This window comes from Hylobates moloch, unplaced genomic scaffold, assembly GCF_009828535.3.
Source record: "Hylobates moloch isolate HMO894 unplaced genomic scaffold, HMol_V3 SCAFFOLD_22, whole genome shotgun sequence".
Taxonomy (NCBI): Eukaryota; Metazoa; Chordata; class Mammalia; order Primates; family Hylobatidae; genus Hylobates; species Hylobates moloch.
In genome coordinates, this window is record NW_026652297.1 from 36,222,540 (window position 1) to 36,248,773 (window position 26,234).

General features: G+C 39.8%; 1 long non-coding RNA gene across 1 annotated transcript in view; it reads left to right on the forward strand.

Moving 5' to 3' along the window:
- The first annotated feature begins 430 nt into the window (after positions 1-430).
- LOC131382280 (uncharacterized) overlaps positions 431-26,234 on the forward strand; it is a 69,845-nt gene continuing 44,041 nt past the window's right edge. Inside the window, exons 1-2 of the long non-coding RNA XR_009211590.1 lie at positions 431-579; positions 4,560-4,672. This is a non-coding gene — a long non-coding RNA (uncharacterized LOC131382280). The remainder of the gene's footprint in view (positions 580-4,559; positions 4,673-26,234) is intronic.

Here is a 26,234-nt window from a genome sequence, read left to right on the forward strand (position 1 = left end):
AATGAACCCAACTGTAACACAGACTTTATGTGCCAGATTAGGCTGCCTGCCTGTTGCAATTTACCACGGTGCTGGTAATATATCCAGGTCCCACTGGGCTGGCTTCAGGCCGTGATGGTCTTTTTTTCATGGTCCTTGCTATTGTGATACTACGCATATATTAATAAGATGTCTAAGTAGAATACCTATTCCAAAATGGAATGAGGCACATGTGTGCAGACTGAGGTGTCTGTGAGTTGCTTACTTCTAAAAGATAGAGGTTACACAAAATCTTAAGTCCTTGTAATGTACTTAATCTTGTAAATGTGCTATGGGAACATTTATTGCAGGCCTCCAGAGTTGACTTTAATTTTTCTTTTGTGATCTGCCAGGAGTAGAGTGGAGAGATTAAACTATAGTTTCCAGAATCACAGACAAATCTGAGTTCGAAGAAAAGGTGGTCCTTTCTCAGTGAGAATTCTCTTGTGTAATAGTCAGAGAGATTTTGGGAAATTCTGAGAATGATGCCTATAAAGTGAAAGAAAAGGAGGAGACTGAGAAAAAGGAAACAGAAAAGCAAAGTTATTGATTTTTGAGCAGGTAAAACCGAAAAACTCATTCTATCAATTTATCTATCTATCTATCTATCATCTATCTATCATCTATCGTGAAAGGAACTGCTCAGGGAAAACCTGCCTCCCATTTCTATTCAAAGTTATCCTTCTGCTCACTGAGATGGATGCATATCTGATTGTCTCCTTTGGAAAGGCTAATCAGAAACTCAAAAGAATGTAGCCTTCGTCTCTCACCTATCTGTGGCCTGGAAGCCCCCTCCCTGCTTCGAGTCTTCCTGCCTTTGCTTCAAGTTGTCCAGCCTTTCCAGACCAAACCAATGTACTTCTTACATATATTCATTGATGTGTCATGTCTCCCTAAAATGTATAAAACTAAGTTGTGCCCCAACCACCTTGGGCACATGTTGTCAGGACTTCCTGCGACTGTGTCACGGGCATGTCCTCAACCTTGGCAAAATAAACTCTCCAAATTAACTGAGACCTTTCTCAAATTTTGGGGGCTCATACTATCTATCTATCTATCTATCTATCTATCTATCTATCTATCTATCTATCTATCTATCTATCATCTGTCTCCTGCCTATCATTTATTCACCCATCATCTACCAATAATCTGTCTCTCTCTCTATTATATCTATCATCTACCTATCATTTACCCATCCATCATCTATCAGTTATCTATATCTCTATCTCATTATACTGCCAGAAATTGTATAACATTGGGAACCTATCTTTAAGGAACTTAAAAAGATGAAAAAGAATCAGGAAATGCTGATACAAAAGAAATAAATAGAGAATGAGGAGCAGAGCTGGATCCTGGCTCTGGCTTTCTGTTAGAGTGTCTGTGCCTTCAGAAGTGCTGGAGCAGGAAGAGGTTCATGGACATGGCTGGGTCATAAGTAAAAGTCTATGTCCAAATGGTGGAAACTTGGGAGGTCAAACCAGTCAAGAATTATAAGCAGCCTGTAGGAAACATTACAAGTGAAGACGGAATAAGAGCTAAGTAAAAACTTGGAAAAAGCACCTGTAATCCCAGTACTTTGGGAGGCTGAGGCAGGCAGCTCACACGGTCAAGAGATTGAGACCATCCTGGCCAATTTGTTGCAACCCCATCTCTACTAAAAATACAAAAATTAGCTGGTGTGGTGGCGTGTGCCTGTAGTCCCAGCTACTTGGGAGACTGAGGCAGGAGAATCACTTGAACCTGGGAGGCAGAGGTTGCAGTGAGCCGAGATCGCGCCACTGTACTCCAGCCTGGCTACAGAGTGAGACTCCATTTCAAAACAAAAACAAAACAAAACAAAAAAACAGAAGAGGGAATCAGAAAGTTAATGTCCGATCATATAGGGAAGAGGCCAGAGGAGCAGCAGGGAAATCAATCTGGGTTGAATCTGGCAGAAAATGCATACAGAGAGAGAACTCAGCATGGGAGTTTCTTGTATTTTCAAATGACTTCTAATTCCTGGTTACTCCATGCACAGAGGTACTTCTGGAGAGCTTAAAGGTAACAAATAGCTTTGATGGAAAGTGGCTGCAAAGATATTAACCTTCCTACAGAAGAGAGATTAGCAGCAGACATGTGCCTATTGTGTGTGTGTGTATAAAATCAGTATGTTCAAATAAACTGGCTGGGTTGCTGCTTTGGTATGTTCTAATTATTTTGTTTTCAAAGTTTTAGGAAAGAACTCCATTTATATTGTTTTAAAGAAAAAACAAAGATTGACTGAGGTAAACTTGGAGTAAGTATAGGCGTAATCAAATAGGGTCCCCTAGATCAAAGCTTAAGCCTGCTGGTTTATCAATGAGCTGTCTTTGCTAAAGAGTTGATTTTGGATCAGGAGCTATGCTCATTTAATAAATTACAAGCATGAAAAAGTCACAGAGATACTATAAAGTGATCTGATTATTTAATTTTTAGAATATAAAGATATGGGGGAGACTTGTCTCTTGTTTGTTATAACAGAGCCTAGAATTGAATAAATATCAACTAGTGATGGTAATGTGAAAATCTTGATCACTGCAGAGATTAAAAAAACCAAATCTCATAGCTTTACCCAGAGACCTAATAAGAGCTAAAATAACTAATTAAAAAAATGAATAAAAGCCAAGCCAAACCACGAGAGGATGATCTAAGTTAAAATACGTGACTAGGCAGGTTGCTTCAGTCATAGTAGAAATATTTTAATAAGCTAGGAGCAAGATGAATATGGAGTATTAATAATTGTAATTTTCCTTCATAGTTAAGATATCAGAAACCAGTGAGATATCTCATAGCCTGTAAAAGCAGAGCCTCTAATTTTAAGAGCCAATTTATTTTACTTTAATTGGAGATGTTGGAAAGACTTTTGAGATTGTTATTTAAATGCCGTTTGCTATTAAACTGTGGTTAGAAAATCTGCTCAGCCAAAATGATGCTGAAAGAGCATTAAGTTTATGAGTCACAAAAGCCAGAGTCATTCTAATTACCTTCCTGAACTTCAGTACAATAGAGATGTTTAATATGCAATGGGACACTGTTTTAAAATTGTTGCAAGACAGGTGATCGGAGTCTTGGCTTCTCTCCCCACCTTGATTATCAGTCAAGTAAAGGTTAGGTGCGGTATTGTGTGTAAAGATTCCTCTTCTGAGAAATGGGTTAATGATGGAAACATTTGGGTATTGTGGTGCACAGAGTGGATTCTTGTGTCTCTTCAGAGCAAAGTCCTCTTATACATCATCATGAACCTCATAATGAAGTTTCGGTCAATGACAACTGCATATATGACAGTGGTCCCCTGAGATTACAATGGAACAGAATGCATAGCTGAAGAAGAGGCAAGAGAAAACGAAATTGCAGAAGAAAAAGAAGAGCTCCCAAGAAAATTCACAGGGAAGGGTTTAGCAGAAGCTTTTGCAGACCTCAACAAGCTTCTTAAAAAGTTTGAAAATATGGACTCCAAAACCACAAGGTTTTCATTAATAGGGAAAAATCTTCGGGGTGCATTATCTGCTCCCAGGCAGATAATCTATGATGAAAAAAAGAAACAAACTAAGAAACCATGATGAACATATTCCTGAAAAAAATGACACTTCTCAGGATGAGCCTCAGGCAGGTCTTTCAGGAGTATCCAGAAGAAGGCGTTGTTATCACAGGAGATGACGGCACCATGTGTGTTTTAACCCCTGGAGACCGTCCAGCAGGACAAGATGCAGAGGCGGAAGGCAGTGCTATTGGTGATCCTGACCCTGCATGGGTTAGGCTAATGTGTGTGTTTGTGTCTTAGTTTTTAACAAAATTGTTTAAAAAGTAAAGGAAAAAAAAATCTTAAAAACAGAAAAGAGCTTATAGAATAAGGTTATAAAGAAAGAAAATATTTTTGTACAGCTGTATGGTGTGTTTATGTGTTATTACAAGAGTAAAAAAATTTAGAAAATTTAAAAATTGATAAAGTTGAAAAGTTACAGTAAACTAAGTTTAATTTGTTATTTAAGAAAGAAAAATATTTTCTATAAATCTAGTCTAGCCTAAGGGTATAGTGTTTATAAAGTATACAGTAGTGTACAGTCAAGTCCTAGGCTTTACATTCACTCACCACTCTCTCACAGACTCACCCAGAGCAACTTCCAATCTTGTAAGCCCCATTCATGGTAAGTGGCCTATACAAGTGTACTATTTTTTATCTTTTACTCCGTATTTTTACTGTACCTTTTCTATGTTTAGTTATGTTTAGATTCACAAATACTTCCCATTTTGTTGTAATTGCCTACAGTATTCAGTACAGTAACATGCTCTACCAGTTTGTAGCCTAGGAGCAATAGGTTCTACCATATAGCCTACATCTGCAGTAGGCTACACTATCTAGGTTTGTGTAAGTTCACTCTATGATGTTCACCCAATGAAGAAATCACCTGAGACACATTTCTCAGAACGTATCCCTGTCATTAAGTGAAGCATGACTGTGGTTAAGTGAGGTTATAATGGTTTAGAATGGGTCCTAAATCCAATGACTGATGTTTTTTTAATAGGCCAGTGAAAACAGAGAGAGACACAGAGGCTCACATAGTTAGGAACACTGTGTGAAGATGGTGGAAGAGATTGAAATGACGCATCTACAAGCTAAGGAATGCCAAGACTTACGGTAGTTGTATCATTATTAGAATTATTTTTTATGCTATTATTATAATTGGTTGCGTTTCATATAGTATTTATTGACCTGATATTAATATTTGACCAGTTTTATTTTTTTCTTTCACTGAAAAACCTAGGTCCATTCTTCTTTTTTTCAAGCATCATTTTGTATCAGTATGTTTTATTTGCTTCTATTGTATATTTAAGACTTGACTCCCCAAGAAATAGGAACACTTTTACACTGTTGGTGGGAGTGTAAATTAGTTCAACCATTGGGGAAGACAGTGTGGTGATTCCTCAAGGATCTGGAACCAGAAATACCATTTGACCCAGCAATCCCATTACTGGGTATATACCCAAAGGATTATAAATTCTATAAAGACACATGCACATGTTTGTTTATTGCAGCACTATTCACAATAACAAAGACTTGGAACCAACCCAAATGCCCATCAATGATAGACTGGATTAAGAAAATGTGGCACATATACACCATGGAACACTATGCAGCCATAAAAAAGAATGAGTTCATATCCTTTGCAGGGACATAGATGAAGCAGGAAGCCATCATTCTCAGCAAACTAACACATGAACAGAAAACCAAACACTGCATGTTCTCACTCATAAGTGGGAGATGAACAATGAGAACACATGGACACAGGGAGGGGAACATCACACACAGGGGCCTGTTGGACGGTGGAGGGAAAGGGGAAGGAGGGCATTAGGACAAAAACCTAATACATGCAGGGCTTAAAACCTAGACGATGGGTTGATAGGTGCAGCAAACCACCATGGCACATGTATACCTATGTAACAAACCTGCACATTCTGCAAATGTATCCCAGAACTTAATAAAAAAAAAGACTTGACTCCCCATTCCCCCAATTTTGTAATCAAATAAGAGAGTATTTACCTCTTTATTGGGAAATGTATATAATGCCCATTTTACTAATATCAAAGTTGTAGCTTAAATATATATATATGTAATACATATATTTATATTAGAAATATATATAGTTGTACTTTACACACACACACATACACACACACACACACATATTGGAGATAAGAGTTGATCAGGCTGGACTCAAGCACTCCTGCACTCAAGTTATCCTCCTGCCTCAGCCTTCTGAGTAGCTGGGACTGCATCCTGCTTATAGCTGATAATTTAATATGAATTTATCTTAACTAATCTGCAAAGACCCTATTGCCAAATAAGGTCACATTCTGAGGATTGGGATAGACATAAACTTTTTATATTTGCTATAGTTAGTGTTATGTTTTTTTATTTATATTAAATAAATGCTTCTGTTTTGAAGCATTTATATTATTAAATGAATATTATTTATTTTTTATAAAATAAATTTATATATTAAATAAATGCTTCCTTAAAGTTTCTGTATTTCCTGTCTGGCTTCCTTGCTGTTATATTGCTAAACTTGTTTGGGAAGCATATTTTGTTTCCGTTCCATGGGTGGTTACTCAAAAGTTTTTTCAACTATGTTTAACGTGATGTTCCAAGGGTTTTATTGGGGGCTTCCCCCTTGACATAAGAAGTTTAGGATACTTTTATTTTTATTTCTCCAGTACCACAACATTCATTTCCTTCTCTGAATTCTGTCTTTTACACCGATACTCTTTTGTAATTTAGATACTGATAATTTTACTAACGATATTATTTTTATATTATATATCTTCTCTTTGGGGACATATTTTGCTCTGCATTCAATTTTATATCCAGACATTAAAATTTTTCTTAGGTTTAATATGTATTTTTAACTGATCTTAAAAGGTTCTGTTAATTCTATTCTCTCAGTCAGTTGGAGTATATCTTTGATTAATTTCCTTAAAGAGAAGTATGTTTTCTGAGCTGTTGCACAGCTGACTTTTTTTTTTTTTCCCCACATTGAACTTGAATGATAGCTTGAATTTTGCTCCATTTAGTTCTGGGGTTTTGTGTTTTGTTTTTATTTTTTTAGAGACAGAGTCTTGCTGTGTTGTCCAGGGTGGAGTACAGGGGCATGATCATAGCTCACTGTAACCTTGAACTCCCAGACTCAAGTGTCCCTCCTGCCTCAGCCTCATGAATACGTCCAGCTAATTAATTTTGCTTTTGTAGAGGTAGGGTCTCACTGTGTTTTCCAGGCTGGTCTTGAACTCCAGGCCTCAAGTAATCCTCCCATTTCTGCTTCCCAAAGTGATGGGCAGAGGTAGCTGAATAAGGAATTCTATCACTATCATTGTTATTACTATTCAAAAATGTTATGACAATGTCATTAGGTATAACATTTCTTCTTATTTCTTGGGATAGAAATCTTTTTTTGATTTATATATACTGGATTTCTGTAAATTTAGATTTTCTTCTAATGATTCACTTATTATTATATTTCTTCTTTTTTGCTGGCTTCTTCAGAAACAACTATTATCCATATGACGTCTCCTTTTTCTTCATCTTCTATATTGTTCATTTTTCTCCAATTATTTTAATCGGTTTATACTGTTATTCTATGCTGACATGTCTTGAGTTTCACTTTTACGGTTTTGATTTGAATTTCTTCTCCATCTATTTTTTTTCCATTACTCTCCATATTGATTAAGTTACATTAAATTAAGAAATTATTTCTCTTACGTTTAGTTTTCTTGGGTTCCTTGTTTTTATGTTTTTCGTGTCTCAACTAATCTTTCTTATTGCTTATAAAAATCTTGTTCCATTATCACCTTATTCATGAAAAAACTCGTAATTCTGTTTTCTTTAGATAATAGCATATAGTTTCCTAAAATTACCTTCTGAAAACTTTTGGAGATCTACTTTTTGGAAGCGACTCTATTTAACTTACCCCATTATATTTCTAATTTGTTATAATTTTATATTTTTCCAATCAAAGATTGGCAAAATATATTTTTGACAAGCAAAGATTCTCTATACTTATTTTTCATTAGAATGGGTGTGTGTGTGGTCCTTGATCACATTCTGTCTATTGATGTGATCTTGGAATTTGTGCTTTAAATCCATAATTGAAAGGCTAGTTGGTTTGTGTAGTTCCCAGTTTAATTCTCATTTGTAAGCAAATCTCCTCCTAGTGCTCTTCTGTTCTATTGCAGTTTTATCTTCTTCTGAGTGCTGGAAAACCTCTATTTCTTGAGAAGTATGTGTTGTTATTAGGATGTTGTTTTTCCCTCTGCATATATTGCCGTCTTCTTAATGGAAAGTACACCTCTCTGAAAGCTCTATTCTCTAGTTTCTGCCTATTTGTTCTCTAGACTTCATAGAATCTTCTTCTATGTGGAAAGATAGTGGGAAAAAAATCATGCAATGGTTTGTATGAAAAACTACACCTTTTTCCTAACACAGCGATATCTAAGATGTAGAGAGAAATAACCTGTTTTCTGGCTAGTACAGGCGTTGGATCCTTGACTATGGAGACACATTTACATTTTTTGTGCATCTGTTTCTATTGCATGTGATGATGCTGCATGAAGTCAGGAATAGAATTCTAAGTAGGATTTTCCTCAATTTAACTTCTACTGTCTTGTGATTAATTTCCATTTATCCTGCATTTTGGCTTTGAATTATCTGTCAGTGTTAGATTTCAGAGTTTTTAAGAGCTTCATTTCTTTTTTTCTCGTGGGTGTGCCTTTGTAAGTATTTAACGGTTAGTTGGAAAGAATGGTTTGGAGAATGCTACCCAGACACTATTTTGAAATGTAAGTCTCTCTACTGATTCAAAATGCCATTTAGTGATCTCAAAATGTTTACTATTTATTTAGAGACAAGGTCTTGCTCTGTTATTCAGGCTGGAGTGCAATGATGTGGTCATAGCTCACTGCAGCATCAAACTTCTGGGATCAGGTGATCCTCCTGCCTCAGCCTCCTGAGTAGCTAGGACTACAGGTGTGCACCACTGACTGTGGCTAATTTTGTTTATTTTTTGTAGAGATGGGGTTTCTGTCACCCAGAATGGTGTACAGTGGCACAATCATAGCTCACTGCAGCTTTAAACTCCCGGGCTCAAGCTACCCTCCTACCCTGGCCTCCTTAGTAGCTGTTATTATCGTGCACACCACCATGCACGGCTAAGTTTTTATATTTTTTGTACAGACAGGCTTTTACCATGTTGCCCAAGTTGATCTCAAAATCCTGGGCTCAAGCGATCCTCTTGCCTTGGCCTCCCAAAGTGCTGGGATTACAGGCATGAGCCATGGTGCCTGTCTTATTCTTTTACTGTTGAGGAAAATATCTTCAAGAAGCTCATTTAAGAATGAAACAGCCGGGCGCGGTGGCTCACGCTTGTAATCCCAGCACTTTGGGAGGCCGAGGCGGGCGGATCACGAGGTCAGGAGATCGAGACCACGGTGAAACCCCGTCTCTACTAAAAATACAAAAAATTAGCCGGGCGTGGTGGCGGGCGCCTGTAGTCCCAGCTACTTGGAGAGGCTGAGGCAGGAGAATGGCGTGAACCCGGGAGGCGGAGCTTGCAGTGAGCCGAGATTGCGCCACTGCACTCCAGCCTGGGCGACAGAGCAAGACTCCGTCTCAAAAAAAAAAAAAAAAAGAATGAAACATAGTGTGAGAATTCATTTTTGAGTTCTAGCATGTCTAAGAAGGTATAGAATTTTTGGATGGCATATTTTTTCTACAGAGTTCTAGAAATGTTACTCCTGTGTCTTCTAGTGTTTTGTATTAAGGAAAACAAATGCACGGCCAGGCTGATTATTAATCTTTTGTGAAGAATCTAATATTTTTCATGCTGATTTTTATTCCTTTGTGAAGAATAAATATTTTTCAGAGTACTTGTGGGATTCTTTCATCTCTGAAATTTGATATTTCTACCTGATTAAGCTTGTGTAAGTCTAGTTGTCTAGTTTATTTTCATGAAGTTTTTCCTAAGCATCAAAAAATACATTTAAAATTTTATGCTACTATAAATTTCAGATTGGGAACCATTTTTTTATTTCTCTGATTATTGATTATTTTGTTTTCTGATGCATAATCTTATAGGAGAAAGCACCTTCTAGAATTATTCTTTATGTATCTTATCTTCTACCTCCTTTTGTTCATGTCTTTATCTTCTTCTGCTAATTCTGGGAGAATTTGTTGAGTTTATCTTCTCCATCACTCATTCATTTCCTGCTTATCTTTCTTACTGCCATCATCCAGTTGTTAGTTTGGCATTATGTTTGTCGACCTCACTCAGACCTTTCTGATTTAAGTCTTCCTTTGTGAATATTTCCCAGTTACAGAGATGCCATGGCTTCTTGAACCCTTCTGGAAGAGAATCCAATATTTTCTAAATATTTCTTCTGAATTTTGGAGTAACCCTATTTTAAAAGGAGATATTCCATCATTTTTTAAAACAATGACTCGCTTATTTTGGACACCACTATTTTCTCATATACTTTGGATTTGCTCTTTTTAAGAGAAGGAGGCTCAATACTGATATTAATCAAGTAGGAATTGAGGTAGGCTAATGTTTGTATGTGTACATTTCACTCATTTTTAGAAGGACCCTTAGCTTCAGAGTCCCCAGAGTCTTAAATGAGGTGAGAAGTGGAAATTCAGAAGGTTGGAATGCCCTATATAGTCATCACATAAAGCTTTAACAATACCGCACAGTTATAGATGAATTACTCAGGAAATTCATTGTTTTCTGTATACTCCCTCATATATTTCTACTCCATGTCCTCTTCTGCTTATCTTGACTCCCATTCCAGAGGTAAATCTCAGGCAGAGTTTCTAATTTTTAAATTTCTGCCTGCTTTGGGGCTGCCAATTTCAGGAAGATATCTCTGAGTCTTTCAGTATTGCCAGTGGAATCGAACTCCAGAAAAACTCAAAGGACACCACATGGCTATCTCCCCAGTGTCCAATAGCCTGTTCCCAATGCCATTCCCAACTCTTCTAAATTCATGTGGGGCTTAATAGACTCTCCCCCTCATAGACCTCCATGATAAGCTGCTCTGTTTCACAATAGAGAAGGCGTACACAGGCCTTTCCTTCAATCTCATCCTGCCCTCCCTATCTAGCAGAAATTCCTAGAAATATGTAGCCAGTGAGAGAGCATCCATTTCTAGTTTCATCCCATAATGTTGGTTTTCATAATGTTGGTTTTAAATGTAATTATTCATTACAAAGAATTTGTGAGGGAGTAGAGAAGAATGGGTACTTATAATAAAAGCATGACTTTTTAATGTATCAAAACTATACAGAAACAAAGGACAAAATAGAGATAACTCTTGAAGACAACATCAACATCATAAGCCTCATTTCCTTATTTTGAAGTGTGGGTCTTCTATTCAATTTCTACAATAGATTTCAAATGTAATATTTGATAATGAAAGTGATGATAACAATTATATTGATGATACGAGATGATACTGATGAGCACACTTGAGTGGTTAATTTATGATAATAATCATTGTTAACATTCATTAGCCTTATTGTATATCAGGCACTGTGCCGGCTGCTTTACACACGTGATCCCAGTGAATCTCTGTAACAGGCCTATAAGAGAGACACATAAATTTATCCTCACCTTATATATGAGGAAACCAAGGAACAGACTAGCTAAGTAAGGTACCAGGGGTCACACAGATAGTAACTGACAGAACTGAGACTTGAATCCAGATCAGTCTGGCTACAGAGCCCATGTTCTTATCTAGTGTCTGATTAAAAATAATATGACACATGACAGGTACAAGTTACGTGAGAATTCCTTTGACATGTGAATGTGTGGTACTTTGAAGACAGAGTGCAGTAAATTCCAGTCTATAAAAGAGTTTTTTGAATAATATGATGATCACACTTGTGTGTCCAGGGCAGAAGGAGGGTACAAATGGACAGAATGTGCAAGATAGAGAAATGCTGGAGTTAAGTCTCAAATATCGTTGAAGCAAGAGTTTCATCCTTAATTTGCTTGATGGGCATGTGTTTCTTACATATAAGATTTTTATGTTCCTGAAGCCCAGAGGATAAGATGGAGAATTCAGTTCAGGGTTGGCCTAAGGGAGGGAGGTGAACTAGCAAGAAAGTAAAAGGTCCCATGAGACACCCTAGGAAGAACCAGCCTACTGAGGAAGATTCAGACTACTGAATATTATGTTAATGAATACAGAACTGAGTCGCTCTATGCCTAGTGTTTATTTTCTTTTGTATTTAAAGATTCCAATGTTTTGTAGTAAAAATAACATGTCTGTACTAAAGGGATAGGTTGGTAGGAGAAATCATTAATGGGAGATAGAGGATGGCCCTGGACAATGTGTGTGTGTCTCTGTCAAGTCGTGGTGGGAACCCAGGGGAAAGGCTTTATGTTTGTGCAGATTTTTTATTTTGACTCATTCTATGTATTAAGAAATATGGAGAAGACTACAGGCATATTTTATCTTATAGGTTAAAAACAACGTAAATGACCTTAGAATGATTTTTGTGTTATGAGCACTTTAAAAAAATAGAAATCTTTAGTATCCTTGAACCCCTAATGTGATTAGGTCTAATTGTGCTGTCAGTATAAATATGAACAATCATGGCATTAGAAGCTGTAATTGCCTAATTATGACTTGCACTGATGTGATGATTTTTGTTAGATCTGAATCCTAACTAATAGGACTAGTCTGCCAAATCTGAAGTCAGAAATAAAAGTCAAATCAAGTATTATTTTGTGTCCCTGGGTAAATTCACCAGTACAATTTCCCTGTGAGCTAGGGACCCTGGACTTTTGGCTTTTCTCTGCTATGTATCTTATACCATCCCACTCAGGATGTGGGCACTTGATCATTCAATTTAAGTCATTTATGGATGACTACTAAAGGAAAATGGCAGTAAAGGTATTGATTTAGTGTGGATTTTTATTAGCGCAATATTTTATTATTCTTTAAAATTTTCCTAAGAGCTGATTAACATAAACTCTTTGCAGATTGAAATCAATCCTCTCATCAAGTAACCAACATAAAAAGAATCAGGGCATTCCTGAGGAATCACATATAAAACTGACAGAGGCATGAAGTGTCCTGCCCACTTTCCAGCATGTTCCTTATGATCACACTGCCTTCCTCCATACCTGTTTTATCTCACCTGCCAATGTTTATTTGTTTCCTGGAGGAAAGTCTTACAAAGCACACTCCCTAAATATTATTTGAAAATCCAGATGTACAGGAACATTTATTTCTCAGCAAGTGAGTTGTCCAGTAGTGCAAGAAGCAGAGGCAATAATTCATTTCTCTCTGTCTTTGGAAAATTTGGTGACTAGCAGTCAACACTCGTAGAGAGAAAATAATGATGTATAGAAAGTCCAGCGTGGAGGGCTATACTTTCTCCACTTTCCTGGTCTATTTGTGATATTTTAGTTGCTTCAACAATGACTGAAATAAGACTGGTTATACCCAAGGCTGACTGCTTGGAAGCATTCTTTGTTCCTGGGTTTTAGGTGTGTGGATGTGTTAGAAGACTCCTCAGAGATCCTCCATAATATGAACAATTTGGATGACAAATAGAATGATCTGTACAACAAATTCTGAATTATAATGGGCAAAATGAAAGCAAACTCCAGAGTGTTTCTTTTTGTGTCCTACAGCATTAGATATTTTGTCTGGTAGCCACATACGCCAAGACTCAATCTCGTTTCAGTCTAATAAATTACATAAAGCTATTTTTGCAGTCAGTTAGCATGCTCAATGTTTTGACTTCCACATGCGCATTCTCTTTCTTTTCTACAGTTTGTAAACTGCTGGAGAGATGTGTTAACATTTTATTTCAATGTCACAGTGAGAGGAAGTTGTGATAATAGAAGTCAGGGGTGGGACATGTTGCTTTCTCGATACTTTTTTTTTCTGTTTTTCTTTTTTCTTTTTTTTAAAGAGGTGGGACCTCTAAACAGATGAGTGTTAGCTCTAAGTAAAATATAGTTCTAAGCATCACAATTCTATGCTTATATTTTATTAGGTAGTTGGTGTTTCCTAGGGCAGCTATAAAGGTATCACAAGCTGAGCGGCTTAAAACAGCATAAATTTATTCTCTCCCAGTTCTAGAGGTTGGAAATCTGAAATCACGGTGTTGGTAGGGCCATGCTCTATCTGAAGGCTCTAGGAAAATTCCTCCATTGCCTCTTTCTAGTTTCTGGTGGTTGCAGGCTGTAGTTGATGTTCTTTGGCTTATAGATGCCTCGCTCCAATTTCTGCCTCCATCTTCATGTGGTCATCTTCCTAGTGTCTCTGTGTCCAAATTTTCCTCTTCTTAGAAGGACACCCAATATTGGAATCGAGTTCACCCTAATTCATTATGACCCCATCTTAACTTTGTTACATTTTCAATGACCCTATTTCTAAATAGGGTCAAATTCTGAGATACTGGGGGTTAGAACTTTAATATGTTTCTTGGGGGAACAAAATTAAATCTGTAACAAATGACAATATGGAAAGTTTCATTCTTGCATTTGCTCAGAGAAGGGTCCCTAAGGGAATAGTTACCCATCAGATTTAGCAATTTTTTCCTAGAAGCTTCATGAGAGGGGTCAGGATGAATGCACCTGTTCTACATATAAGGTAGGCAGCCACCCTCCAATATCATCAAATTCAACATTTGATAGTTAAAAAAATATTAGCCCAGAATCTTAAATAAGCTACAAACTTCACAAACAACTAATGATGAAGATGCTGAGAGTGGATTCCACTGTTGCTCAATTTCTGGCCTGGAGTTCTTCCTTCCTGCTCACACTGTGGGGGCATGTTGAGGTGCACAATGCTTCTGTGGTTACCCGGTAGGACAGTGACAGCTTGGGATGCCTCTTGTCACACGGTGAATCTTGTGACGTTACTTTTAGGCCACCTTGTGACTAGCCACTTCAAAGTTTTTAAAAGACAGGAGGTATAAATTAAATGAATAAAACAAGAGCTTAAGCTATTATCTATTCTCTGGGGCATTTGCATTTTAATGGAGCAGCCTGGGATCTATCCCAGACCTATTGATTCATAATCTCCAAGGGAGAGTCCCAGGAGAATCTGTATTTTAGAGAGCATACCAGGTGACTCAGATAGTTGGGCATGTTTAGGAAACACTGGCATAGAGAAATTCTGACTTCTGAAATAGTAAGAAAAATATTTACTGGAAGGATTTTAGGTAAGAGCCAGGTGGGGATGGTGGGGGAGGAAGGGAAGGTACTAACTACTTGATGGCCTCCAAAAAACACGAGTCAGATGCATGATTCTGTATTCTTTGCCCAAAGTCTGAGGCCTGGTTTCTGCCCCAGGAGGAATTCAGAGGAAGCAGGTTTTCTGAGCTTGGAGTATAGTATCCCTCTTAGGAGAAGCAAGAGAGGGTTAGGATTGCTTATTTATTGCAGAACCCACGTCTTCTTGCAGATTGCAAAGCCAATTCTGAAACTGCCTTTGCAAAAATTAAAACAGTGAGGAAACTATGACAGTGAGGAGATCTGTCTAACTAACTCCCATCTTGCCTTTTTACCTTCCAACTGCCCTTAATCACTCCTGGGCTTAGGCCACGCTAACTTCGGAAGATATTTATTTTATAGTTCAAATGATAATAGCCCTTCCCCCAAACTAAACCACCTTGGTACAGCTGATAAAAGACAACCAGGTTAGGAGGATGAGCAACCTGAATTCTGCTCAGGTGTTGACCTAAAGGATTACCCACCGTGATTCCAGAAGTCACAAGATTTGCAAATCCCCCAATTACTGCTGCAGATAACATCTCTATGTTAAAGGCCTCTAAGATTGGCCTTTTGAGATGTTTGCATTTCTGATGACCAATAGCTTCACCTGGACCTCCCCACTCCCTCTGACCAGTCCTGTGGCCCCACCCTGAAGCAGACTCCCTGGCCCACCAAACTATTATTGAAAAACCATAGACTCCTAATTTTCTGGGATATCGGTTTGATTAATAACTCTGTCTCCTCCATGGTGTGGCTGGCCTTGTGTCAATTAAACTTCTTCTGCATTGCAATGCCATGGTCTTCTGAGTTGGTTTTGTCTATGCAGCCCAGGAAGAATCTGTTGGCTGGTTACAATTTTATATTAAGGGAGGGTACCCAAGAGAAAATTCCAGCCCAATTCTATTGCCTCATTTTTCACATTGCATGCAGTCAGTGGTGATGTACTTTCTCTCCTTTTTTAGAGAGAGAGTTCCTTTTTTTTAGAGAGTTCCTCATTACTTGTTTTGAACCTGAAGTTATAATCTAGTGTCTGTGACAGCACATTTGATTGTTTTTAAATGAAGCTGATAGGAAAGGCAGAGGAATGACTAGGGAAGAAGCTCTGGAGAACAGATGACAAGATAACATTGCTTTTGATTCTCTGCAAACAAGCATGGTATTGAAAAATGATCCAAAATCGTTTGCTTGAGCACCACAGTTACTTTTGAGTAATATTTTTGTGAGATACTTTTAAATTTATTTTTTTGAAGTCTGGTGCTCTGAAATTGAATTTGAAGTCAGCTTAATACCAAAGTGTGACACATTCTCTCCCAGAAGGCTTTACTGTATCTCACCTCCATTTAGTTTTTACAAATTTAGTTTTCATGACTTCTGCATCTTTGGAATACAAATCCTGGGATGGTTTCTATCTGAATGGAGTCTTCAGTGAATGGTGACATGGTTTCCTTTATTTTTTCCTATTTCTTTTTTTCTTTTTCTTTTTTTTTTGAGATGGAGTCTCGCTCTGTTGCCCAGGCTGGAGTCTCACTCTGTTGCCCAGGCTGGAGTGCAGTGGCACGATCTCGGCTCACTGCAAGCTCCACCTCCCAGGTTCACGCCATTCTCCTCCCTCAGCCTCCTGAGTAGCTGGGACTACAGGCTCCCGCCACCACCCCCAGGTAATTTTTATTTTTATTTTTATTTTTAGTAGAGATGGGGTTTCACCGTGTTAGCCGGGATGGTCTCGATCTCCTGACCTCGTGATCTGCCCTCCTCAGCCTCCCAAAGTGCTTTATATCTTCTGTCTTGCTTAATTTTCTTCCTCTTTAGTAACATCTGTTGTCTCTTAGGGACCAACCCTGTGCTAGGGCTGAGGCACAAGGAGCTCTAAGAAGAACCAGGTTGTGGCTGGGCGCGGTGGCTCACGCCTGTAATCCCAGTACTTTGGAGGGCCAAGGCTGTCGGATCATTGAGGTCAGGAGATCGAGACCATCCTGGCTAACACGGTGAAACCTCGTCTCTACTAAAAATAGAAAAATTAGCCAGGTGTGGTGGCGGGCGCCTGTAGTCCCAGCTACTCGGAAGGCTGAGGCAGGAGAATGGCGTGAATCCGGGAGGCGGAGCTTACAGTGAGCGGAGATCGTGCCACTGCACTCCAGCCTGGGCGACGGAGCAAGACTCGGTCTCAAAAAAAAAAAAAAAAAAAAAAAAGAACCAAGTTGTGAGTGAGAAGGACCTGGAAAGCACTGTTAGTGGCAGTGGTTCCGTAAGGGTCTGCAAGAACCTCAACTCTTGCATCCTCAGAAGAATTCGACGGAGGAGCCATGAGGCAGAAGGAGAGACAGAGGCAAGTTTTATAGCAGAAGTGAAAGTTTATTTAAAAGCTTTAGAGAGCAGAAATGAAAGAAAGGAAAGTACATTTGGAAGAGGGCCAAGCAGGTGACTTGAGAGACCAAGTGCGCTGTTTGACCTTGACTTAGGGTTTAGTATGTTGGCATACTTGTGGAGTCTTGTGTCCCTGATCGCCTGATTTTTCCCTGGGGGGTGCGCCGTCTGTATGTGCAGTGTCCTACTAGCGTTTGGGAGAGGCCGTAGGCGCAGCGTGTTTACTGGAGTTGTACGCATGCTTTCCTAGAGGCGTTCTTCCCTTACCGGTCTAGCATTCCTAGTGGAAGGTGATGTACCACTTAAGCCCTGCTGTTTTGCCTCTTAGTGCTCATGCTTGAGCCCACTCGCCCAATTCCTGAAATCTTAGAGGGAAGCAGCTGATCACGTTTCAGATTTTTCCTATGTATTGTGAGACTGCCTTTCCCTGGCGCGGGCTGCAACTAATTATTATTTTAGAGAGACAGTAAACAACCACTTGATCATCACCTGATGGTCAGCTGGTGTGTGTATGCGGGGGGTTGGGAGGGCCCTCTCCTGCCCTGTTCATGTGTGATTAGCTACCCAGTGTAACAGGACCATGTTATTGCATCATTAAAAGTGAAGTATTATGCCCTATGTCAGGAGGGTACAGGCGCACAGATAAGGTCAGCGGACCCCAGTTAGGGGGGGCAGGGAATACTTCCTGGAATAAATTACATTTGAGCTGAAACTTGAAGGATGTATTTAGGTGATGTAGACAAGTGGTTGGAGCAGAGATCTCATCTGTACCCACATACTCCACCTTCCCTCTTGCTGCAATTGATTATCTACTCCCGTGTAAGACAAGCCTTTGACTTATACACCACCTCTCATCCTCTGATATTTTCAAGGAGCTCATTCTGCAGTTGGCTCTTCATCCTGCAGTGGCAATTTTTACTATTTACATGGTCTTTTGCATAAACATGCAATATTTTCTTTATTTGAAAGCAAAACAAAACTCCCTTAATCCACATTCACCTCCAGTATATGTCTCATTTTTCTGTTACTCTACAGCCAAATTCCTTGAAATTGTTACTTATATTCACGTCTCCATTTGTTTGCATTGCGTACTTCCTGAAGTTCATTGCAATTATAGTTTCATCCTTGCCATTTCACTGAAATCACTCTTGTCAAGGTCACCCACTGCCTCCCATAATGCCAGAGTGGTCAATTTTTAGTATCGTTACTGTGCAACCAGCTGTCATAATTGTACCCAGTCAAATCTCTATAATAAATTAGACATCTCTCTACAAACCTGGACTGAAACATTGCTATTTGATGTTTTACCCTATTTAGAGCCAAAATATATTTTCATAAGAAGAAACTCACAGCTTTCACACATATGTAAGCTATAAACTGATTTCAGAATCTCCAGTACAGAAAATAGTAACTTTAGTGTTCCTGTTGTTTGGTACTCTAATAATAATTAGAGAAAACTGAGAGTTTGGGATTATGTGACTTCAGGAAATACCTGTAATTGACAATTGGCTTCATAATAAGAAAATTGGCAGGGCTAAGAAGGCCCAGGGAATTAAGAATATAAATGTAGAGGTTAACATGGAGAACTACTTAGCATGAAAGAATATGGATGTTTCATTTAATTTTTTTCATATTAAAAATCTCTCTTGTTGTACCAATTTCTGCTCATTGGCTTATAGCAGGTACAGTTCAGGGACTCTAGCATTGATTAGTATAAGTTCCTAATTTTCAGGTGAAGGCACTGAGGCCCAGGAGAGTGAAGGGCTTGAGGTCAAACACCTATGAATGGAGAAGGCTTCTGGCCCCCTCCAATCCCGTCTACATCTCACTAACAGGACTGGAAGCTGCTGAAACAGAGGCATTGGAAGCCCACAGATCATCAATATACAGTTCGAGTTTGTAGTGAGGTAGACAAGAATAGTTCATAGGGATGTATTATAGAGTAGGTGGAGAAGGCTGACTCCTGTCAGTGGCATATTTGATAAAAATCCCCCCAAAGGCATTTAGTACCTGGTAGGCTAATGGCTCATGAGAGAAAACATAAGAAAGGAGATAACAAGGGAGAGTGGGAAAGCCAATCATTAGGTGAAAAATTACAAGTTGTCTTTAAATTGTTTACTTTAAAAAATTACTAGTTTTTCTGCTCTGCATGCTAGTATGCTACTTTTTTTTCTCAACTTTATTATTTCTCTTTGAATGTATATTAGTCCATTCTTACACTGCGATAAAGAAATTTCAGAGACTAGGTAATTTATAAAGAAAAGAGGTTTAATTCGCTCATGGTTTCATAGGCTGTTTGGGTAGCATGGCTGGGGAGGCCTCAGGAAACTTTTAATCATGGCGGAAAGTGAAGGGGAAGTAGGCGCGTCTTACATGACCAGAGCAGGAGGAAGAGACAGAAGGGGGAGATGGTACACTTTTTTTCTTTTAAGCTTTGTATCTAATTTGGCAATCTTATTCCAGTATTTTTCTTTTTTTTTTTTTAATTTAAGTTCTAGGGTACATGTGCACAACGTGCAGGTTTGTTACATATGTATACATGTGCCATGTTGGTGTGCTGCATCCATTACCCACTCATTTACATTAGGTATATCTCCTAATGCTTTCCCTCCCCCCTCCCCCACCCCACAACAGGCCCCAGTGTGTGATGTTCCCCTTCCTGTGTCCAAGTGTTCTCATTGTTCAATTCCCACCTATGAGTGAGAACATGCGGTGTTTGGTTTTTTTGTCCTTGCGATAGTTTGCTGTGAATGAGGGTTTCCAGCTTCATCCATGTCCCTACAAAGGACATGAACTCATCCTTTTTTATGGCTGCATAGTATTCCATGGTGTATATGTGCCACATTTTCTTAATCCAGTCTATCCTTGATAGACATTTGGGTTGGTTCCAAGTCTTTACTATTGTGAATAGTGCTGCAATAAACATACGTGTGCATGTGCCTTTATAGCAGCATGATTTATAATCCTTTGGGTATATACCCAATAATGGGATGGCTGGGTCAAATGGTATTTCTAGTTCTAGATCCCTGAGGAATCGCCACACTGACTTCCACAATGGTTGAACTAGTTTACAGTCCCACCAACAGTGTAAAAGTGTTCCTATTTCTCCATATCCTCCCCAGCATCTGTTGTTTCCTGACTTTTTAATGATTGCCATTCTAAGTGGTGTGAGATGGTATCTCAATATGATTTTGATTTGCATTTGTCTGATGGCCAGTGATGATGAGCATTTTTTCATGTGTCTTTTGGCTGCATAAATGTCTTCTTTTGAGAAGTGCCTGTTCATATCCTTTGCCCACTTTTTGATGGGGTTGTTTGTTTTTTTCTTGTAAATTTGTTTGAGTTCATTGTAGATTCTGGATATTAGCCCTTTGTCAGATGAGTGGATTGCAAAAATTTTCTCCTATTCTGTCGGTTGCCTGTTCACTCTGATGGTAGTTTCTTTTGCTGTGCAGAAGCCCTTTAGTTTAATTAGATCCCATTTGTCAATTTTGGCTTTTGTTCCCATTGCTTTTGGTGTTTTAGACCTGAAGTCCTTGCCCATGCCTATGTCCTGAATGGTATTGCCTAGGTTTTCTTCTATGGTTTTTATGGTTTTAGGTCTAACATTTAAGTCTTTAATCCATCTTGAATTAATTTTTGTATAAAGTGTAAGGAAGGGATCCAGTTTCAGCTTTCTACATATGGCTAGCCAGTTTTCCCAGCACCATTAATTAAATAGGGAATCCTTTCCCCATTTCTTGTTTTTGTCAGGATTGTCAAAGATCAGATGGTTGTATAGGTGTGATATTATTTCTGAGGGCTCTGTTCTGTTCCATTGGTCTATATCTCTGTTTTGGTACCAGGACCATGCGTTTTGGTTACTGTAGCCTTGTAGTATAGTTTGAAGTCGGGTAGCGTGATGCCTCCAGCTTTGTTCTTTTGGCTTAGGATTGTCTTGGCATTGTGAGCACTTTTTTGGTTCCATATGAACTTTAGTTTTTTCCAATTCTGTGAAGAAAGTCATTGGTAGCTTGATGGGGATGGCATTGAATCTATAAATTACCTTGGGCGGTATGGCCATTTTCACGATATTGATTCTTCCTATCCATGAGTATGGGATGTTCTTCCATTTGTTTGTATCCTCTTTTATTTCGATGAGCAGTGGTTTGTAGTTCTCCTTGAAGAGGTCCTTCACATCCCTTGTAAGTTGGATTCCTAGGTATTTTATTCTCTTTGAAGCAATTGTGAATGGGAGTTCACTCATGATTTGGTTCTCTGTTTGTCTGTTATTGGTGGATAAGAATGCTTGTGATGTTTGCACATGGGTTTTGTATCCTGAGACTTTGCTGAAGTTGCTTATCAGCTTAAGGAGATTTTGGGCTGAGACGATGAGATTTTCTAGACATACAATCATGTCGTCTCCAAACAGGGACAATTTGACTTCATTTCCTAATTGAATACCCTTTATTTCTTTCTCCTGCCTGTTTGCCCTGGCCAGAACTTCCAACACTATGTTGAATAGGAGTGGTGAGAGAGGGCATCGGTGTCTTCTGCCAGTTTTCAAAGGGAATGCTTCCAGTTTTTGCCCATTCAGTATGATATTGGCTGTGGGTTTGTCATAAATAACTCTTATTATTTTGCGATACATCCCATCAATACCTAATTTATTGAGAGTTTTTAGCATGCAGCATTGTTGAATTTTGTCAAAGGCCTTTTCTGCATCTATTGAGATAATCATGTGGATTTTGTCTTTGGTTCTATTTATATGCTGGATTACATTTATTGATTTGCGTATGTTGAACCAGCCTTGCATCCCAGGGATGAAGTCCACTTGATCATGGTGGATAAGCTTTTTGATGTGCTGCTGGATTCGGTTTGCCAGTATTTTATTGAGGATTTTTGCACCAATGTTCATCAGGGATGTTGGTCTAAAATTCTCTTTTTTTGTTGTGTCTCTGCCAGGCTTTGGTATCAGGATAATGCTGGCCTCATGAAATGAGTTAGGGAGGATTCCCTCTTCTTCTATTGGCTGGAATAGTTTCAGAAGGAATGGTACCAGCTCCTCCTTGTACCTCTGGTAGAATTCGGCTGGGAATCCATCTGGTCCTGGACTTTTTTTGGTTGGTAAGCTATTAATTATTACCTCAATTTCAGAGCCTGTTATTGGTCTATTCAGGGATTCAACTTCTTTCTGGTTTAGTCTTAGGAGGGTGTATTTGTCGAGGAATTTATCCATTTCTTCTAGATTTTCTAGTTTATTTGTGTAGAGGTGTTTATAGTATTCTCTGATGGTAGTTTGTATCTCTGTGGGATTGGTGGTGGTATCCCCTTTATCATTTTTTACTGAATCTATTTGATTCTTCTCTCTTTTCTTCTTTATTAGTCTTGCTAGCTGTCTATCAATTTTGTTGATCTTTTCAAAAAACCAGCTGCTGGATTAATTGATTTTTTGAAGGGTTTTTTTGTGTCTCTATTTCCTTCAGTTCTTCTCTGATCTTAGTTATTTCTTGCCTTCTGCTAGCTTTTGAATGTGTTTGCTCTTGCTTCTCTAGTTCTTTTAATTGTGATGTTAGGGTGTCAATTTTAGATCTTTCCTGCTTTCTCTTGTGGGCATTTAGTGTTATAAATTTCCCTCTACACTGCTTTAAATGTGTCCCATTTAAAGGTGATTTGTGGTCGAGAGTTCTCTTGATGTCTGCTAGGTCCACTTGGTGCAGAGCTGAGCTCAATTCCTGGATATCCTTGTTAACTTTCTGTCTCGTCGATCTGTCTAATGTTGACAGCGGGGTGTTAAAATCTGCCATTATTATTGTGTGGGCGTCTAAGTCTCTTTGTCTCTAAGGACTTGCTTTATGAATCTGGGTGCTCCTGTATTGGGTGCATATATATTTAAGATAGTTAGCTCTTCTTGTTGAATTGATCCCTTTACCACTGTGTAATGGCCTTGTCTCTTTTAATCTTTATTGGTTTAAAGTCTGTTTTATCAGAGACTAGGATTGCAACCCCTGCCTTTTTCTGTTTTCTATTTGCTTGGTAGATCTTCCTCCATCCCTTTGTTTTGAGTCTATGTGTGTCTCTGCACATGAGATGGGTTTCCTGAATTCAGCACACTGATGGGTCTTGACTCTTTATCCAATTTGCCAGTCTGTGTCTTTTAATTGGAGCATTTAGCCCATTTTCATTTAAAGTTAATATTGTTATGTGTGAATTTGGTCCTGTCATTATGATTTTAGCTGGTTATTTTACTCGTTAGTTGAAGCAGTTTCTTCCTAGCATCAATGGTCTTTAGAATTTGTCATGTTTTACAGTGGCTGGTACCATTTGTTCCTGTCCATGTTTAGTGCTTCCTTCAGGAGCTCTTTTAGGGCAGGCCTGGTGGTGACAAAATCTCTCAGCATTTGCTTGTCTGTAAAGAATTTTATTTCTCCTTCACTTATGAAGCTTAGTTTGGCTGGATATGAAATTCTGGGTTGAAAATTCTTTTCTTTAAGAATGTTGAATATTGGCCCCCACTCTCTTCTAGCTTCTTGAGTTTCTGCGGAGAGATCAGCTGTTAGTCTGATGGGCTTCCCTTTGTGGGTAACCCTTCCTTTCTCTCTGGCTGCCCTTAACATTTTTTCCTTCATTTCAACTTTGGTGAATCTGACAATTATGTGTCTTGGAGTTGCTCTTCTCGAGGAGTATCTTTGTGGCATTCTCTGTATTTCCTGAATCTGAATGTTGGCCTGCCTTGCTAGATTGGGGAAGTTCTCCTGGATAATATCTTGCAGAGTGTTTTCCAACTTGGTCCCATTCTCCCCATCACTTTCAGGTACACCAATCAGAGATAGATTTGGTCTTTTCACATAGTCCCATATTTCTTGGAGGGTTTGTTCGTTTCTTTTTACTCTTGTTTGTCTAAACTTCTCTTCTTGCTTCATTTCATTCATTTGATCCTCAGTCACTGATATCCTTTCTTCCAGTTGATCAAATCAGCTACTGAAGCTTGTGCATTCGTGACGTAGTTCTCATGCCACGTTTTTCAGCTCCATCACGTCATTTAAGGACTTCTCTACATTGGTTATTCTAGTTAGCCATTCGTGTAATCTTTTTTCAAGGTTTTTAGCTTTTTTGTGATGCGTTCGAACTTCCTCCTTTAGCTTGGAGAAGTTTGATCTTCTGAAGCCTTCTTCTTTCAACTTGTCAAAGTCATTCTCCATCCAGCTTTGTTCCATTGCTGGTGAGGAGCTGTGTTCCTTTGAAGAGGGAGAGGCGCTCTGATTTTTAGAATTTTCAGCTTTTCTGCTCTGTTTTTTCCCCATCTTTGTGGTTTTATCTACCTTTGGTCTTTGATGATGGTGACATACAGATGGGGTTTTGGTGTGGATGTCCTTTCTGTTTGTTAGTTTTCCTTCTAACAGTCAGGACCCTCAGCTCCAAGTCTGTTGGAGTTTACTCCAGACCCTGTTTACCTTGGTATCAGCAGCGGAGTCTGCAGAACAGTGAATATTGAGGAATGGCAAATGTTGCTGCTTGATTGTTCCTCTGGAAGCTTTGTCTCAGTGGGGTACCCAGCCATGTGAGGTGTCAGTCTGCCCCTACTGGGGAGTGTCTCCCAGTTAGGCTAATCAGAGGTCATGGAACCAATTGAGGAGGCAGTCTGTCTGTTCTCAGATCTGAAACTCCGTGCTGGGAGAATCACTACTCTCTTCAAAGCTGTCAGACAGGGACATTTAAGTCTGCAGAGGTTTCTGCTGCCTTTTGTTTGGCTATGCCCTGCCTCCAGAGGTGAAGTCTACAGAGGCAGGCAGGCCTCCTTGAGCTGCAGTGAACTCCACCCAGTTCGAGCTTCCTGGATGCTTTGTTTACCTACTCAAGCCTCAGCAATGGCAGGCGCCCCACCCCCAGCCTCACTGCAGCCTTGCAGTTGGATCTCAGACTGCTGTACTAGCAATGAATGAGGCTCCGTGGGTATGGGACTCTCCAAGCCAGGTGTGGGATATAATCTCCTGGTGTGCCATTTGCTAAGACCATTGGAAAAGGGCAATATTAGTGAGAGGTGACAGCGTGCTGGCAGCCCTCACAGCCCTCGCTCGCTCTCAGTGCCTCCTCTGCCTGGGCTCCCACTTTGGCGGCACTTGAGGAGCCCTTCAGCCCGCCACTGCACTGTGGGAGCCCCTTTCTGGGCTGGCCAAGGCCGGAGCCGGCTCCCTCAGCTTGCAGGGAGGTGTGGAGGGAGAGGCGTGAGCGGCAACGAGGGCTGCGCAGGGCGCTTGCAGGCCAGCTGGAGTTCTGGGTAAGCATGGGCTTGGTGGGCCCTGCACTGGGAGCAGCCGGTTGGCCCTGCCGGCCCCAGGCAATGAGGAGCTTAGCACCCGGGCCAGCAGCTGCAGAGGGTGTGCTGGGTCCCCCAGCAGTGCTGGCCCACTGGCGCTGCGCTCGATTTCTCACCGGGCCTTAGCTGCCTTCCCTTGGGGCCGGGCTTGGGACCTGCAGCCCGCCATGCCTGAGCCTCCCCCTGCCCCCCGTGGGCTCCTGTGCAGCCCGAGCCTCCCCGACGAGCACCGCCCCCTGCTCCACAGCACCCAGTCCCATCGACCACCCAAGGCCTGAGGAGTGTGGGTGCATGGTGCAAGACTGGCAGGTAGCTCCACCTGCAGCTCCCGTGTGAGATCCACTAGGTGAAGCCATTTGGGCTCCTGAGTCTAGTGGGAACTTGGAGAACCTTTATGTCTAGCTAAGGGACTGTAAATACAACAATCAGCACTCTGTCTCTAGCTCAAGGTTTGTAAACACACCAATCCAACCCTGTGTCTAGCTCAGGGTTTGTGAATGCACCAGTCAATGCTCTGTATCTAGCTACTCTGGTGGGGACTTGGAGAACTTTTATGTCTAGCTAAGGGATTCTAAATAACACCAATCGACACTCTGTATCTAGCTACTCTGGTGGGGACTTGGAGAACCACTGTGTCTAGCTCAGGGATTGTAAATGCACAAATCAGCACCCTGTCAAAACAGACCACTCGGCTCTCTGTAAAATGGACCAATCAGCAGGATGTGGGTGGGGCCAGATAAGCGAATAAAAGC